Source organism: Podarcis muralis, chromosome 3 (assembly GCF_964188315.1).
Source record: "Podarcis muralis chromosome 3, rPodMur119.hap1.1, whole genome shotgun sequence".
NCBI classification, from domain to species: domain Eukaryota; kingdom Metazoa; phylum Chordata; class Lepidosauria; order Squamata; family Lacertidae; genus Podarcis; species Podarcis muralis.
This window is the reverse complement of record NC_135657.1, coordinates 70,484,593-70,503,903: the sequence shown is the minus strand read 5'-3', so window position 1 is coordinate 70,503,903 and position 19,311 is coordinate 70,484,593. Positions and strand designations below refer to the sequence as shown.

Below are 19,311 nucleotides of genomic sequence, written 5' to 3'. Positions count from 1 at the left end.
TTTCTATGTAGTTAACTTGGATCAGGTTTCCTGGTGCTCTCCATACATTATTCGACAATTCCCAACTAGTTGTTGGGAGTTACAACAGTATCTGAGTTGTGTGTCTGAGCTTACGTACATGTTTGCATATGTTTCAAGCTACCTGGTGGTCTCCAGGGTTACCAAAGCATTCCACTTGGATAGTCTGTGGTAACAGTTATGTTATGACAGTTAAACTGTTGTCTTGCCAGCTGGAAGCTTATGTTTTTCCTTCAGTTGCTTATGCACGTTTTCTGCCAACATCAGGTATGGAAAGCTTGAGTGTTCCTGTACATGATCCAGGTTGTTCAATAAGGATCATCCTCAAATATGCATAGGACAGCAGCATTTGTAAAATGTTATGTTTCTATTAAGTTTACGCTAAATACTCAAATTCACTGCTACGCATTAATCATGTTTCATTAATGTTTATTTTCTCATCTTTAAAAATGCACATTTAATTTGTTTATGCATTGTTTTGCTCTGGTATACCTACTTTTATCCTTAGTTAACAAAAATCTTCCTCTGCTTACTAGATCAGTTTTCAACTTTTATTTCCCCCTTACTTTTCCGACTGACAAAGCCAAAGATGTTCTTAAATTTTTTTAAAAATTTATTTATCAATACCTATTTAAACATTGAACAGCTAAAAGAAGAATATACATACTTGGAAGCAAGCAGGAAACTACCAAACCAGTAGACACTGACCAAACTTTGCTCACTTTTTAACTGAGGAGAAACTGAGCATAGCATCACTGGACCCAATACTTCCACAATGTCAAACACCAACTTATTTTTATACACAATTATTTTCATTTTAGCTATTATACCCCATGTTTTACACAATAACACCTGTGGTTTGTATAGGAGGATTCATTCTATTTGCAGCATAGTGAACACCTCTGCTAACAGGAGAGGGGAGCCAACACGCATCCATTTCCCAACCTCTGTTGGCTACCCTCACTACCTCCCATGCTGTTCTAGAGGGCTCCTATATAGAAAATAGAGTAACACCGGTCAGGGTGGGGTTGCAGAGGAGACTCAGAATCAGCTAAACTTTCCTCCCATTTCCATTATCAAAGATGACTGCTGGATCAGAAATCCTTAAATTTAAGGACCACCTACCTACTGAGCCCTAGACACGCTTCAGGGAGCATAACCAGAGCAGGTGTTGCTCTGACTACCTGGCAGATGGGCAGATGCAATCTGATCATCTGCCTTCCTCAAGCTATCAGGGCCTGCTCATTAAAGTGTAAAATAGGTACTGCCTAAAGCCAGCAAATTATTTTTAATTGGGGGAGGGGGGGTATAAGGGGCCACAAAATCCTTTTGACATTACAGCTTCCCAGGTAGAAGCCCATTGGAACAGCCAAATTTAAAAACTTTGAAAAATTAAATGACAAGTGGGGGGGGGCAGACTTGCTCATGAGATAACCACCTGTAAGGTAGCTCTGTGGCAAACAGGAATTCAACATGTTTGAGCCTTTTCTGTTACAGAAATTAAATTATAAGAAAAGTTTCACCTGTTGACAATCTGACTGTTAAACATTCTATTACTTATGTGTAGCTCCCCCGACTTATATTTGGACTCTCCACCCCACCTGCAACAGAGGATATATTTGGTGGGACTGGATTTCACGGCCAGATATAGAAACGAGCACTTTACTCATACTATAACCCCAGCGTAATTTGTAGTCCCTGCAAAAGGGTGGTATCCTGGGAAATGGAAATGCAGTTTAGGGATCCAGGCCGGTTTCTGTTAACTCATTCCCACCCAAGGAGTGTTCCCAAGATATTCAGCTCTGGCAAAGGACAAAGGGTTGTTGTGGTTCATTGTCATTCATGCCATTCTTGTGTAAGTAACTGTCAGAGTTTGCAGCTGATACAATCAAGTGTCTTGCTGCTGCTGTGTTCCTTGCCTCATCCTTGAGGTTTCTATACCGCCACCACAACCCAAATTCACTGTAAAGAAAGGAAATGCACAAGCTTTAAGAATATGGAGAGTGCAATTGATTACTATTATTTGAATTCAGGAATCTATTCCTCAGTTCAGGACAGCTAGCGACACTACAGCTGGTTTTGCCTTTCTTTGGCTTGCCTGCTTAAGCCACACTGCAAGTCAGCTACTTGCATGCACCTTGATGTGAGACATCGTGCTCAGTTGTGCTGTCTGCTTGCGGCACACTGTAGACAAGATCATGTGAATTCTTTAGGCAGGGGTGGGAAAGAACATTAATGTGTAAAGGATACTTGTCATGATGCCGAGAGCTGGCTCCCTAGAAGAACCTCTCCTCATATCCAGCCCTTAGATTTTTATGAACCATATGTCATAAGGTTGTACAACCGCTTGCTATGCATCATCATCCTAAAATAGTTTCCTACTGGCAGTGTCACCTTCCTGAAACCAAAGTCTTCCCCCTAGACACAACTCATGTTAGAAATTGCTATAGTACTCAACAGAAATTCTGAAGAAAATTGAAGAGAATTGAAATCACAAAATGATAAGACATACCAGTATTAATAATGTGATCCAACAAGTTAATAAGCTACCTTTCACACCCTTTATATTTGGATAGAAATAAATGTCAGCAACAAGACAGGACAGATGATGCATACCTAAGCAATTACTACCACACCAAAAGATTTGTTCTACACATAAATCCCAGAGAAATAAGATTAAGCCTATGCAATTTTTAATATTTAGCCCGGAGAAGAACAGTAAAAATTGAAGCATAAGCCTACTTACTGAGAAAGCTATGAAATGAAAAGCAGACATGCTTAGTTCATTGCATATACTCTTGATGAATTCCATGGGCAAGTGTCCCATGTGCTGACCTACATATAATGTGCATTGTTTTTCCCTCTACTTAATTTTATTTACACAAGAAATTAATCAAGCCTGATTCAAGCACTGCCAAGCCCATTAGCAGCCATTATTTAGTTTTGTTTAGTCAACTTGAGCCATGCCAGGTTCTAGTGGCAGTGACTGAACCACTAGCAGGCCAGCAGCAACTGTTGAGATTAAAGATGCTATTCGTGTAAAAAGGTTATCAGCTCCTGGTTTTGTTTCATGCATGGTGACAATATAATAAAACTGAAGTTAAATTATAAAACATGTAGAAGAAATTATCAACAGGAGTTTGTAAAAACTCATCCATAGGAGCCATATTCCACTATAAACAAAAAGTTTAACATACACAGAAGAGGAAATTAAATTAAATGTATTACATATTGGTTTCACCTACAATCATGAGCCTAAATGGAGTATGTACAGGTAACACAACATCTTTCTATTTGGTTCAACATTCCTATTCATTTTGGTATAAAGTTGGCATTTGACCAGTCAAATATTGTAAAATAGAGGCCAAGTATTGAAAGCATTAGTTTATTGGAACAAAAAAAAGACATACATTGAAGTATATCAATTACAAAAAAGTTCTGCTTTGAAGAAGCCTCCAGAATCCACACCTCCCAAAAACCTTCCAGAGCACAGAGTTACATCATATGGTGGCCCCTTTTCCATAAAAAGTGCAATGAATAAAGCTTCTGGAACCTAGAACAAAGAGTCTCTTAGAATGTGCAGAGTTCTTTTCTGAGGGGAAATCTTTTCAAGGTGCCACTAAACATGTGCAGGCTGCCTTTCCTTTGAGAAGGGAATGCTTCTCACCTGTCTATACCCTCATCATCAACCTACCTATTTAAAATGGCAGAGGCCACGTGGATGCTGTACTGCTTGAAAAGTGGCCTGTAACACTTTTCAAGAAAGTTGGCAAGCTAGCCAACATAGCACCCAAAAGATGCTAGCTGCTAGTTACAATGGCTATGCTCTTCCTCCACCGTCAGAGGCACTATGCCTCTGAATACCAGTTGCTGAGAACTGCAGGTGGGAAGTGCACTGTTGAGCTCATGACCTGTTTGAGGGCTTCACACAGGCATCTGGTTGGCCACTGTGAAAACAGGATGCTGAAGCAGATGGGCCATTGGCCTAATTCAGCAGACTCTTATTATGTCTTAAGACCAATACACAAACATACACACTGAATCTCACTAAATGCATTCTATGGAATGGTGGCAGCCACCTCCACGGCCCTCCCATAAAGCAGCAGAATGATAGGGAGCAGAACATGTGCTTGTATCTACAACACACACAAGTACTTCGCTGCAAATGCTGACATGAACCCTTCAAACCTGTGAAGACTCGTGTGTGTGTGTGTGTGTGTGTGTGTGTGTGTGCATTTGCTTGCTGTAAGCTTCCTGAGCATTATGCTCATGTCGAGAGATACCCGACATTAAGTGAAAGGACAGAAGGGGAAGTTAGGCCATGTGGCCTAAACTGCGAATGGAGAATGGGTAAGTCTTCTGAGGAGAGTTGAAAGGAATAACCAGTCCTATCTGAGAGGCTAGAGTGTGCATGTGAGAGTGACCTCCCTCACTCCCACCGAAGAGGGAGACAAAGGCTCTACAGTGGTACCTCTAGTTACAGACGCTTCAGGTTACAGACTCCGCTAACCCAGAAATAGTACCTCGGGTTAAGAACTTTGCTTCAGGATGAGAACAGAAATTGTGCAGCAGCGACGGCGTGGCGGCAGTGGGAGGCCCATTAGCTAAATTGGTACCTCAGGTTAAGAACAGTTTCAGGTTAAGAACGGACCTCCAGAATGAATTAAGTCCTTAACCCAAGGTACCACTGTATAGCCCTTCCATTGCTATCAGGTGAGCCTATGATGGGAAACAGTGGTAAGCTGAGACTTACACAAGGGCATTCTTGATTTCATGGAACATTTGATGATGGAACTTTTAACCAAGTTCAAACAACAGGCAGTCTATTGACATAACTGTTCTATTAACTAAGATCCCAAGCCGACAGGACTATATTTGCCTTTTCCCTAGAAGGATTGTACAACACTAACTACCCCAGCGCACATTCGCACACAAGCACACACTATGACGCCAGAAGGCAACACTCCTCTTTACCTTCTGCTGAATATTCTGCTACCTCCAAGGCTTGAAGTCCATATACGAAGCCCGATGGAATCTATGGACACAGCAGAAGTAAAAGGCAGAGATTTATGTAGATATACAAGATTTACGTCTCAACAGCGCCAAATACCTAGATATCCACTGAGCAGTTCTTAAATAGGCACACCATTTGGAAACATGATAGTTATCAGTCCAAGACTTTCAAGGAAGTTCAGGAGTCACTAAAACAACAAACAGGTAAAGATTATTCTTTGATACTAAACAGAAATATTTGAGAGTTGAAAGTGTTTGTGAGTGGCTTAACTTCCCAGAACATACCCACAAATAGACACATTTTATTGGCCAAACTTTTGCTTCTAGTTAAACACATTTTGCAAGTCTCTGAAACAAATCGTTTTTTAAAAAGAAACAAAAACCTAAAAAAACTTCTTACCAGTGGGATGAGAGTAAACACTATGAGCAATCACTTGCACTTTCAAACCATCTTAAACTCACTGAAAAAAACGTAATCTGTATCCACTTCAGTATTGCTGAACTACATGCACAAAAGCAGTTATGGCTACCTTGAAAATACAACTTACTCAAAAGTTTTTTTTCAAAGTAAGCACTGATAAGATCTTCATATACCTTTTATGGAATATAAATGAATATCTTCACTTATCCTACTTTTATCACACATGAGCTAATAAGCTCTTTATTTGAGGGGGGTGATTCAAAATCCTCTCCATTTATAGCAAGCTAGCTATGTCCCACACAGTACAGGACCACCAGCCAGTTTGACATAGAAGAAAATTCCATTCCTCCTGCCTCAAGGGGAGGGTGAGAAGAGAGGACAAATTATTGTGGGAAAACACTTAAGAACAAATGTATATTCAAAAGTTATCAACAAAAACATAGAAACAGTACTATAAGGAACTAATAAACAGTGGAAATATTTGCATGGATGCAGCAGTGATCACAATATCATTCATGATAAGGAGAAGCCTTTCGGACATCAGTAGTTCAGAAACTGACCTGAATCAGAAGTTTATACTAAGTATTTTAAAAAATCAGAATTCCAGGTACAGGTGGCAAAAAATAAATTGCCACTTAAACATTTTCCAAAACAACACTGTTTGCACTATATACTGCAGAACAACTGTAAAAATGAATGGCTATTTGCAAGCGAGGCTGTCACCTAGGAGTCTGAAATGTTTCTTCAAGTTCTCGGATAAATGCAATCACACCTGTTTCCCAGCCTTTCTGAAGAAAAGTATTACACTTTAAAACTCCTGAAACACCACATTAAAAGTAAAATTAATGCAGTTTTTGAAGACAGGTTACCATCAAAATTAAGAATAATTTCTGAAATATTTATTCAAGCAGTAATTAGAAAAATCTGCTCAAATCAATTAGAAGCAAACAAAGAGATCAGTGGAAGGTCTGTATGTATTATAATTGCTCCTACTGTGCTATAAAACTTCATAACAGAACTTACCCCCCCCCCCCAATTAGGGGGCTATGCCAATTTACATAGGTAAACAGCTGCCATCTCCAATGCTCACTCAGCAAAGGGGAGAAAAATACAAACAGAAAATCCCAAAATGGTGTAAAAAACAACAACAGACAAGCATATAGAATACCTGAAAACTCTGCCAGTACCAAGTAGCCAAGACTTGTACTGCCAATGAAGCCCATAAACTGCCCACACATGGAGGGAGGCAATGAAATAGTGGTACAGCAATAAAACTCCTAACACATTTGCAACGCCAAGCAGGATCTGGTATGGTTTCAAATTGGATGGGAGACCACGTTTTGAGATTCCTGCATTACAGAGGGTTGGACTAGATGATCATCAAGGTCCCTTTCAACTCTACAATTCTATTCTATTCTATCAACAGGGACACACTCCCAGGTGAGTCACTCAAAGGTGAGTCATCTGTCATCAGGTGATTTGCTGGTGGGTGGCCCTATTCACCTATCAAAGTGGTATGAGTAAGCAGAGAGAGGGGAGAAGCCAATTCCCTTTTGCCCATCAAGCTCCTCCCATCTTCCTGAGAGAGTGCAATCCTGAAGCCAATTCAAGTAATGTGTGGGAAAGGAATTCTTATTTACCACTCCACAACAACAAAAACAAGAAGGGCAAAATCATAGTCTTTCTTGAACAGCATCATGGATAATAGGGTTCCTGTGTCTCAGATAGCTGTTCAACAGACAGCAGAATAACAGGTGCAGTATCCCACATGGAACCAGCTCTAAGATAGGAACATACTCATCTGCTGCATAACTCTCTGCCATGAAGCTTGCACGGGTACAGTAGTCTGCCTGGAGCAAGCAGATTAACAACCACAAAGAGAAACAACCAGGAGCGTGCTGGGCACTGCTGCTCATCATGGGATGGGTCTCCCATGTTCTCAGCATGGAAAGGAGTGTTGAACAGGATCCTATACCCAGTGCTTTTTTTCTTTAAAAAATGTTCAGCGGTACCCTCATTTTCCTACTCTTATTGAAATACTGCCCCTCAATGTAGGCCAAACTTAGATTCACAAAATGTTTAGGGGTATGTGTACCCCTGCGTACCCCCAGAAAAAGCACTGCCTATACCTGTTGGCGCTGTGGGTAAAAGCCTCAGTGCCTAGAACTTGCCGATCGAAAGGTCGGCGGTTCGAATCCCCATGGCGGGGTGCGCTCCCATTGCTTGGTCCCAGCGCCTGCCAACCTAGCAGTTCAAAAGCACCTCCAAGTGCAAGTAGATAAATAGGGACCGCTTACTGGCGGGAAGGTAAACGGCGTTTCCGTGTGCTGCGCTGGCTCGCCAGATGCAGCTTTGTCACACTGGCCACGTGACCCGGAAGTGTCTCCGGACAGCGCTGGCCCCCGGCCTATAGAGTGAGATGGGCGCACAACCCTAGAGTCTGTCAAGACTGGCCCGTACGGGCAGGGGTACCTTTACCTTTACCTTTATACCTGTTGCAAAGCAGTCTCTGTTAGGGCAGACAGCGCAAATAACAGTCAACAGACAGAAAACATAGTTTGTGGACCTGGATGCACATTGCATGTTATGTATTTCAGAGTGTGTGGAAAAGGGAGGGCAAGTGGTGCTACCTTAGTGCTCAATCAAAACTGATGCCTCAAGGCTTCCCTCTGTACCACCTGGATGGCGAAAGGGGAGGGGGGAGACTGTGGTGACCATGAGCATGTTTCTGCTTAGTAGGGCTATACTGAAGCACTATGTATGTAGCTGCTGGTCTTTCTGTGATCTTCCAAGAAAGGGGGTGGGGAACCTGAGGCCCTCCAGATGTTTCTGGACTAGAACTCTCATTGTCTCAGGCTATTGGCCATGCTGGCTGAGAATGATGGGAGTTACAGTCCGACAACATCTGGAGGGCCACAAGTCCCCCATCCCTGCTTAGTGCAGAGAAGTGTTAACAATGTCCTGAAGTCCCTAGAAATGTTCTGGAGACAAGCTATTTTGTACAAAGTATCCCATTTCCCAAAACTAAAGTTCACCTTGTGAACTAAACATGCATGACAAGAGAAATATTGCCCCACACCACTGGAGCTCTAACTATGAAATAAACAGGTATAGGTGACAGCCTATGTTTCTCCCCTGGGCTACCCATGACTCTAGGTTATTTCAGCCTTTCTACCAGTGTATCTTGGCTGTCAGAATGGGCTGCAAACACAATGTTCTGACAGTATACCTAAAGATGGTGATTCATCATGCATTCTGCCTATGTAAGGGTGATTCAGCCAAATCCTATGGTCTCTCAACTGATAGATATTGAGTATAGGATTGTGCCTTAAAAGTCTTTCCAAAAGAAATATAACACCATCTCCCCGCCACACAATACTACAGTTCAATTACACTTATACCATGTAACTGAAAGGATTATGCATTTTAATTTTTTCCCTACCCTTAAAGGGAAACCAAACATGGAAGACATGCACTGTAGCTCTGAACAGCCATACGCAGTAAGAAAATAAAAGATGAGGCACTGCTGTGAGGTGGTATGCAACTGAGTATCACACAGTAATTAAACTCAATCTGAGACAGCAGCAGGACTGATGCTCATTAAATGTTGTATGACCATTTTTTCTTTAATTTACAGTACTTGCCAGAGAAGTAGCAATAACACCATTAAACCATGGCCTAATAATCTATACACACTAGTATCCTGAACTACATCCTGCTTTTCTTCCCAAGGCCATCCTACATCCTGCATAAAAGCATGATATAAAAACACTGCTTGAAAACAACTAGATAAAGGAAATAAGTCTCACAGCACTAAGTAAACAAATATTATAAATTCTTACACCTGATTACAAATCTTTGTTGTGGAACTTCTTGATAGTGCTAAGCACATTATCTGAAATACAAACATCACTTTATCTGTTCCAGTTTTCAGTTTTGGTTTCAAACACTGTAAGTTAGGTTTCATATGTTTTCCCCTTTCAGTGACAGTTTATATTCAATTTATGTTAATTTTCTTCCATTTATTAAAAATGCTTTCACATTTGACATCAACAGCACCTTGCAGTCTGTAATATATCACTTGTGAATGTTGTTAATGCAGTAAGGAAGAAAGTCACTATACACATCTGATCTTATGTAAAACTGATTAATACAAGAAAAAACCTGGTGGCTATGGAAACAAGCTCTTTGTGAAGAACACAACCAGCAGGAAGTTATACATGAATGAGACTCATACCATAATTCATGTGCATTTTGCCATTTCATTTGGGGGCAAGGGGTGGGGAATAAGCTCTGTGACTGAATAAAGAACATACTGTACAAGAAAGCATTGAGCTTCTTGCAGGTGGTTGGACTAGATGACCCTCACGGTCCTATCTAACTCTACAATTCTATGAGGGGGGCATACACACCAAGAATATTCAAAGACATTTTTCCACTTTTAAAGCGTTCTGAGCACTATAGTTTGTTAAGGGTGCTGGGAACTATAACTTTGTGAGGGATAAACTACAGTTTCCAGGGTTCTTTGTGGGGCAATGTGCTTTGAATGTGCTTTAAAGGTATAGTGTGTACAAAAAGCAAACCCAAGGCTAGCTCAATCACAAGGAGTGCTTACAGCAACAATTTCCAGCAGAGTAGCTGTGTAAGTGTTGTAGCAAAGATCCTTGCAGCGCCTTAAAAGCTATTCTATTCTTTTTTCTATTCAGGATAGTAACTGGGCTGGGTGAAGGAGAAACAGATTGCTCTGTTCCTCCTTCACCAGGTCATTTGGTTGTGTGCTATAATAGCAAACAACAACAACAACTTATTATTTATACCCCGCCCATCTGGTCACATGGATAAAGTTTTCCTTTCTCCTTCCTTCTTGGTCCCCATTTTTCACCAGTGCAGAGTTGCTCTACTGCCACTACTGCTGTGGTTTGTTTCTTCCATCTGTGCACATGCCTCTCCCATTTTTAAATCATCAGACAGCAACACAGCAAAGAGATGGTCATGGTAAACCAAGCCACACCACAAGGAGTGAGGGTGGCATTCTTTCTCGTACTTGTTCCCTCTGTTGGGATCTCCTCAGCACCCAGTAAGACAGCATTGTCCCATCCCTAGCCAAACACTCTCTTCAGTGCTGCAGAGGAAGAAAACTGGCCAGCTGAAAAGCCTCTAGCTGTTATTACTCCTGACTCTTTGATACCTTTGCTGAGTACAAAGCGTGTCTCTGGTGCTTAGGGATCATGATGAAAATCCTTTTGGCTCCAGCTGCCACCACTTCTGTCTCCTAATACCATACCAAGACAAAAAAGCTTACTCTCCAGCTGTGTATTTCCAGAGTGGGTGGCCCAAGAGGCTCAGGAACCCCCACTCCATGCTTAGTTGGACCCACAAAGGACCTTGCTATTGAGAAGAAACTGAGTGGCAGCTGCTTTGCATCTGACACTGCTGGAACTGGCTGTACATCCTTACCGCTGTGCCACCATCACTAGCCCCTCACCTCAACTCTCTTTCACCACTAGTCCCCATCCATTCCCAGGGAGGTAAGTGCCTGGGGCCTCAAGCCTGCCTCCATCTCTGCTAGTCAGTATGCATCAGAAACACAGAAGGCCACTGAGTGAGAGAACCTCTTCTCCCAGTGTACAGAATTTCTAGCCTGCAATTTGTTTTCACTAGGCAACTTTTAATTCCTAAAATAGACTGACAAAGGAGAGCTGAGTTTTCAGGGCATACTCAACCTGCCCTTCTTACGAGTCAAAGCAAATGAAGAAATTTGTCAGGCTTTACAGTCAAGGTGTCAAGGGAATACATTTTCAAAATGATCCACTTTGTGGGTCATGTGTACCAAGTGGGTCATGTGTACCAAAAATATTTTCCCTCTAATATTTTAAAGCAATATATTTTCATTAACTTAATGTACCACAACTTTTTACTCCGTTACAATACAGTTGGAACTTTTTTTGGAACTGAAGTTATTGAACAAGCTTGCAAACTCATCATAAAACATCCAGCTTGGAGCAGATTCAGACTTGAAACAAACAAGTCTTTCTTAGGTCAGCTGTTCATGTATTTTATCCAAGGTGAAACCTGAGATAAAATACTGCCTTTGTTTCAGTTCATGAACACCAACAAACAAGGTCAATAAAGGATACATCTTTCAGAAACACAGTTTCAGTTTTTTAAATAAAGTGTGTAATCCTATGCATAGGAAATCTTTACTTCTGACTAAATATGCATACTACTATACATCTTGCTAGCTAGAATGTAAGCTATATTTGACTGGTCTACCCTAGTCAAAGCTTCTTTCCCTAAACAATTGACTTATGTGATGTTGACAACAATTAAAACAAACAAAAACATGCTTTCCAAACCTTCTGCCATTACTGACAATAGACTGGATACCACTTGACTTGTGAATACTTCGATTCCATAAGGTTTTTCATTCTTATCATTGGTTTTTCTTCTCAACAGTTTCTTTATTTAAAAAGAATGGGCCCTTTTCTGTGGCAATGGTGTGGATAATTTTTCAAAAATGTACTAGAAGTGCGAAATACTGAAAGCCCTTTAAGTTTCATCCTCAGAAAAATTACTTAATTTCTCAGAAGGGTAAAGTCATTCAGCAGTTTGATACATATAGATATAAAGCACCTTTACATGAAAAAATACAATCAAGTAAAAATGTGGGGTTTTTGGCATAAACACACTATTCAGTTTAGCTGCAATCCTATGCACATTTACATTTAAGCTCACTGAACTCACAAGGATCTACCAATTAAACTTAAAATTATTCAAACAATTAAGCATGCTTAGATCATGCTGCATATATCAACATTATACTGTTAACGATTTTTGGCAAGCAAAAAGGGGAAATACGTTATGCAGCAAACTGATTAAATGTTTGTCAAGTTATAACGCTTGGAAGGGACTCACTAAGCATGCTCTCCACAGAGGCTAGAAAGTCATTAAACGATGTCCCTTCTCACAGGTTGAATCTGGTAAGTATTCATAATGGGAAGAAAATGCTTTGAAACAAACAAGGTGAGCAGGACTGTCTGAAGCCTTTCATACTGGATAGCAAAGGGAGCCTATCTGAAGTTTTGTCAGGTTTTACTTAGGGCCTGTTCACAGTTACAAATCCAGTCAATCTTCACATGAGGAACCTCAGTGTGAAAGAGGCTGTACATGGAGACTGCAGAATAACTTCCTGAGTCTACCAAAGAAATAATTGTAGGTTTCTCACAACGTAAACATTCGGATTTTTTTTTTTTACCAAGATTGGCCCACATGATCCTGTACACACCAGAGATTGTACAGGGGGAAATGAACAGCTGGTAGTCATGTGAGCCAGTTCATAGTGACTTACTCTCATGACTGGCAGAGCAAGAAAGTCATGTCTGTATTTCCAGGAAACCAGTAGTCAAAGATTACAAAGATTACTGTAACACTAGGAGTTACAGATTCTCTGTGATAGAAAAGTAAGCTCAAGAGCAGAAGACAAAGTGCATAATGGACACAAAGTTTGAAGAGAGACTGCAGACAGGTAGGAATGGCTTTGGGGAGAGGTGCTATGGTTACTGCAAGGATGAGTAGCAAGCATTAATGCTCTTCCCCAGGGAGGCTCACCTGGCACCTTCATTAAATATCTTTAGGCATCAGGTGAAAACATTCCTCTTCCCCCAAGTCTTTGGCTGATTAAATAATCTATGGCCTTTTAAACTGGAAGGGGTTATTGTTATTTCATCATTATGTTATGTATTTCGTGTTTTCGTACTGTAAACCACCCTGTGATTTTCAGATGAAGGGCAGTATATAAATTTTATTCATCATCATCAAAATATTCCTGACATGAAGTAGCAGCTCTTAAACTGGAGCTAATAGATTTAAATTTTCATAGATGACGGACTTGTCTTACTAGTCTGGATGTTTCTATCAGAATGACAATTACCGAGATTTGTGTTTAAATAGCTTGCAGATGCAGCCCACCTCAACAGCCTCTCAAAGCTCTTGATTTACTATGAGTACTGACTTAGGAAGGTCAAGTTTAGTTGGCTGTCTCAGCAGCCTAGAAAGACAAGATCACTTCAAACACAGAATTCAAACATGCAAGGTTAGCACTATAATAAAAAGGTTATTTAATCAATACAACCAACAGTCTTTCAGAATCACTAAGCACCACCGACGGCCCACTGGTCTGACCAGGCACTTCAGGCATTCATCAACTCCCAAAAGAGTGTGTTTATTTAGGTTTTTAAAATAAGCACTACTGGGTTTTATTTATTCTTACCCCTCTCTAAAGCTAGATTCATGTAGGATGTGAGTCACATGAAAAGCTTTTATCTGGATAAGCTTTACATGTGCTTCACCGCATTTAAATTCACATACAAAAAAAAAATGTGTGCTCATCCATTCATGTGCAACATTAGCATGCCAATAGCACACCCTGATTGTTGGCATGCTAATATTACATGTGAATGGGGCAACACATCCTGCAAGTTCTTTAAGACATAGCAAGCATGGGAAACTTACATGAGTAAGAGCTTTCACTGTGGTCAATTTCATGTATAAATCAGGTCTAAGATTAGCTACTACAGAGCTGACCAAATCAAAGAGATATGCCATTGCTATGCCATCACTCACTACAGGGGAGAAAGCTACTACCATAGCAATTATTTCTTTGTGTACCTATCCAAACAAAGCAACTGTTTTAGAAGCAATATTTCATAGCTGACAAAAGTGTGATATAACAATATTTGTTGCATGATACTTATTGAATCTGTAACATATAAAGTGGGCAAACAACAATCATGAAAATGTACTAAGTACTGAATGCATTCTCCCAATTTGTTTAAGATTCATCTGCAGAAAGATTAAGAAGGATGCTGAAACAATCTATAAGAATGGGTAGAATGGATTTTAGCTATAGCAGTGCCTTGGTACCATGGTGATTGGCAAACTATAAATATGCATCACTGCTGGGTTTCTATGGAGTTTTAGCTGGCAACACGGCTAGAGGCCTCCTTCTACCAATAACATTCCCACACTAAAACTTTGCCACAGCTTTTTCTATTCAAAAACAAGTATTTTTTTCAAGGAGCCATTCTTGCAACTTAGTATTTGTTGATGTCTTTTTTTCTAAATTATTTAACTGATACACCTCAAAACCTCATATACATAATAGGTGTGATTTGCTTAGACACAATGAGGTACACAGAGATATTCAGCGTCCCAAAATTAAAATCAAAGCCATTTAATGTAGAGTGATTTAAGCTAAGTTTATTTTAACACAAGCTTTGTAGGTATGATGCAGCCTTCTATGTAGACATTTTTATAATCCTAAATAAGCACTTACCAAGGAAAAAGTTCCACTGAACTGAGTGGATCTAACTTCTGAGAAGATGTTATAGGATTGAACTCTTAACGGGTGTTTTTACACCTTTTTTAATGTATTAAAATCCCAAGAAAAAAAGATGTCTTAATATTAAGTGTTCTAACACTCCAATAAATTTATCAAACTTACTTCTAAAGAAATTACCCCTCCAAGCATTTTAATTTAATTTATAAAAGACTCCATTCATTTGAAGGCCACTATACGCAGGTGGCGCTGTGATCTAAACCACTGAGCCTAGGGCTTGCCAATCGGAAGGTCGGCGGTTTGAATCCCTGCGACGGGGTGAGTTCCCGTTGCTCAGTCCCGGCTCCTGCTAACTTAGCAGTTCAAAAGTACATCAAAATGCAAGTAGATTAATAGGTACCGCTCCAGCAGGAAGGTGAACGTAAACAGCATTTCTGTGCGCTGCTCTGGTTTCACCAGAAGCGGCTTAGTCATGCTGGCCACATGACCTGGAAAAACTGTCTGCACACAAACGTCGGCTCCCTCAGCCAGTAAAGTGAGATGAGCGCCGCAATCCCAGAGTCGTTTGCGACTGGACTTAACTGTCACTGGCCCTTTACCTTTTTATACTATACACACTTACTTGGGAGTGAGTTTCTTCAACTCAATGGAACTTACTTCTGAGTAGACATGCATACAGGATTGTACTGTAAAAGTAACATTCCACAACCCTTTGTTCCTTCCCCCATTCTTAAGAGAAAAATAAACACATATGTAGTTGTTTCTTCCCTCTCTGAATATCCTCCTTAATATTTAGAATGTTTAAAGCTGTTTCAGAAATGTTGGTATCCCAGTAACTGACTCATGAAAATAAGTTTTTAAACCATATAAATTAGTAATGAGATATTAACATGGCAATCTGATAGCATCTACTCTGAAGTAAGCCTCATTGTTTTCATTTCCACTTTCTCCCAGGTAAGAATGAATAACCAACCAAAATAACTGAAAGACCTGCCAGATGTTCGCAGGATTGCTCCCCTCTGTTTCTACTTATTTCTAGACAAAGTATGGCGGTAATGGGATCTTTATCTGAACAGAACCCTAGGTACAATCCAAGAACACATGAATACCAACACCTAAAAGCATTTCATATGGAAGAATGCATTTACTAAAGCATATCACATTGTGGTCTCTGAGAAGCCTCAAACAGCAAGAGCATAGCATGTTACCCAGGTTGCCCCCCCTTTTTTTACAGAAGACAGAATTCCTGCAACTTAGATGTAGAAGAGGAATTTCAATTACCTTTTCTATACAACTATTAAAAGCACAGGAGCTATGGGTATAGCCAAGGGGGGCAGGGGGCAGCTGCTCTTCCAAATCAATCAGTTAAAATACATAACTTACTGAGGTTCTGGCCCCCTAACATAAAACCTGCTCCTCCAACATAAATCCTGGCTATGCCCATGACAGGAACCCTATCTTCTTTTTCATCTAGCCACCCGAGTTTTATGTAGTGACTGCGTAACTCCCCTTTGCTTGATTCCAAATCCATTCTTCTTTTCCTGAAACCTTGTGCACATCCCCCCCCCCCTAGCCCCCCAAGAACATTCAGGAATAAAGGAACAAGGAGAAATGAGCTTCTCTTATCTTCAGGTTCCCCTGTATCCCCTACCCCTCCCTAAACATCGCAAGAAAAGCAGAGTGAGGAACCAGCAACAAAGAGGGATTCTAAGAGAGTGGGAAAGTCTGCTTGTGGGCCTTGTCCTTAATTAGAAATGAATTCTAAAGCTTCTCAATTGCAAGGACTTTGCTTGGAAAAGCAGGAGGACTGGAGGCAGAGCTGAGTAGCAAGAACAAAGACAAATCCCATTACTAGCTAGACCCAAATTCAGAGGGATCTCAACACTCTATAACAGGGGCAAGGCTTTCTGACCTAAATTCACCCTATCACTAGCTTTTAGTGGTCACTACTACATTCTGGAAGTGCCTTCCCAAAAGCTGAATGATGCGAAGTCATTTGATGTAGCATAGAAGAGTGGAATGGGAAGCAACTTGTTTATTTTGACAGTACTTTTATAACTTGTTTCTCTACTTGTCTTGAGCTTTCAGGGGTGGGGTTAAAAGTCTAAGTACTGTAAATAAAAATAAAAATTGAAATTGTGGTACACAAGTTAAATGTAACAGAAGCAACTACGTATGTAGCCAGCTCCATTGCTCCTATTCCACCAATACTGAATCAAAGGACATACAACCATTACACCCACGAGAGCCAAAACCACCAGCTTATAACTGTATTTATATCATAAATGTACCGGTAAACTACAATACAGGCAACAAAACTGTTTTAAGGTGCAATAAATTTTGCAAGCATTTTTATACACGGAAAGTTTTAAATAAATGCAAAAAGGTTTAATCAGATCTTTTGCATTCATTACTCTTTCCCAAACTGTATCCTTCATGGCAGCAATAACCAATTTAATTATAAGACACAACATAAGAGGCTCAATGAATTTCAGACTATCACAGCGCAACATTTCAAATTTGTTAAAACTTATATCTCAATATGGATGTTTTGTGCAATAGTGCCTTGAAAATAATATACAACATCTGGCTTGCAAACAATCTCAATACCGTTACATTGTAACTATTTATCCTGGCCAATATGCAAGCAGATGCTCCATGAAAAAAACCAGCCATTACAGAAGTGAGGTGATAAACTTCCAGAAAAAACTGCAGCGGCAAAGTTAATAAGCCTTCTGTACTGGTTTGGCATATTGACTAAGAGCCAGCAATGACCTTCAAGGAATTTTCCCTAGGACTTCCCTGAAAATCGACATGAATCCAAACATGACAAAATCAGAACCAGAGCAGGCCTCTCATCACCCTTGCAAGTAGTGGATTAAATCTTCCTCCCACCTCTCCACCCTCACCCACTGGCTCCCCCTTTTCCCCTCCCACAATCTCCCTTCCCATATCTCCTTCCCTGCCATCATGGTGCTTTTTCCACACCTACAAAAGGTATTGCAGCTTTCTCCTTCCCTTTTAAAACTGGAACAGGTATCCTGAATGCAGCCACCACACATTTCCTCCAAGTCTGAAAGACGGAAGCAGGTCTCACAAGCCTGTATATAAGAGCAGCTAGTGCAGTACACTGGTACTGCAGAGAGATGTTTCCAATATGGGCATTGCTGCTGCTTACCAAGAGGTGTTGTAGGGGCAGAGCAACAGTGAGGTCAAGGCCCTGCGAGCACATCAGAGGGAGTGCTGGATTGGTTCCACCAGTATGTCTGCACAGCCCTGACCTCCCACTGCTAACCCAGTAAGTGACAGAGAAACCAGTATCAGGAGGGTATCTTTGTGGTACTGCTTCACCAAGCTGGCCTCTCCAAGCTGAAAGAGGGAGGTGCATTAATAAAGCTAGAACAATGTATCTCCTGCATTGAAAGAGGAATTGTGCATCAAGAAAAGCCAAGTGTTAAAGTCTGTTGATACTATGCAAATTGAGCAAAAATGAAATATCATGCAAGTCTGCCACATTTATTCTATTCTCCTAGACATTGAGAGGCAGAAAGATCTATTTTAAAAAATTGCACCTCCCACCGCTGGACAACTGAGAAGCCAGACAGGTGGCTAAATAAGGTTTCATCAGGCCTTGCAACACACTTTTAAATATCTTTGAAGAATAAGGACAGGGAACTCACTTTATTTCAAATTCAAATACATTCCCAGGAAGCAGAATTCTGTCATCCTGCAGAATCATGAGATACTGGACTTATGTCAATGTCATGTGTAACACTCAACTCTGTAACCATGGCTAACAGCACTGCCACAGCTGTGATAGGACAAATATGTAGTTTGGTGCTGCTATTCATTTGGTTAACCAAATACAATCCAGGAAAACAAGTGTGTTGAGCTGCTAATTCCTTCATATAAATGGCCATAACGGGAAATGTTTGAGAAAAATATAATCTTAAACAATTTAAGTTCTTTTTGTTTATTTACTCCAAAGAGATGCAGGAAGATGCTGTTAATTTCAGCCCGGCCAGTTGTAAGTATCACAGCTATTGCAGCTGCATCAAAGTAAAAGAAAAAAACACAAGTTTTAATAGATCATGCTAAGGCAGTTTAAGGCTGCAATTCTAACCCCACATATATAGGAATAAGTACTACACTTGAGTTGGGATTGGACAGTAAGTCTCATTTAATTCCATGGCACTGTTAGTCAGTTTAATTTTTTTTTTTTATTGTTAGTGAGGGAAGGAAAGCACAACTCAAAATTTGTGATCACACCTGATCTCTTGATAACAAAGTCGGTGGACGGAGGTTGTCTAATCATATATTTTGCTTGAATCTTTGGCGTGTGTGGACCTGAGCAACACCTGGTGGGAAACTATTGAAAACCACATGCATGCGGCTTCTGAGCATTCAAAAGGACAAGTGGAATATAAAAATAGCAAAATAAATAACTGTCAATATATTAACACAATATTTGTGATTAACTTTGTCAATAACATAACTGAAACTGCAGGCTTGGTTCACTTAC

General features: G+C 40.4%; 1 protein-coding gene and 1 long non-coding RNA gene across 7 annotated transcripts in view; one reads left to right on the top strand and one right to left on the bottom strand.

Moving 5' to 3' along the window:
* LOC144327279 (uncharacterized) overlaps window positions 1–19,311 on the top strand; it is a 218,423-nt gene that overhangs the window by 51,351 nt on the left and 147,761 nt on the right. The window lies entirely within an intron of this gene.
* CDK19 (cyclin dependent kinase 19) overlaps window positions 1–19,311 on the bottom strand; it is an 83,664-nt gene that overhangs the window by 59,259 nt on the left and 5,094 nt on the right. The window contains exon 2 of one of the 6 annotated variants that reach the window (XM_028723176.2): window positions 4,993–5,053. The exons of the other annotated variants lie outside the window; for them this stretch is intronic. The gene's annotated coding sequence lies outside the window, so the exon portion shown is untranslated. The remainder of the gene's footprint in view (window positions 1–4,992; window positions 5,054–19,311) is intronic. 6 annotated transcript variants of the gene reach the window in all.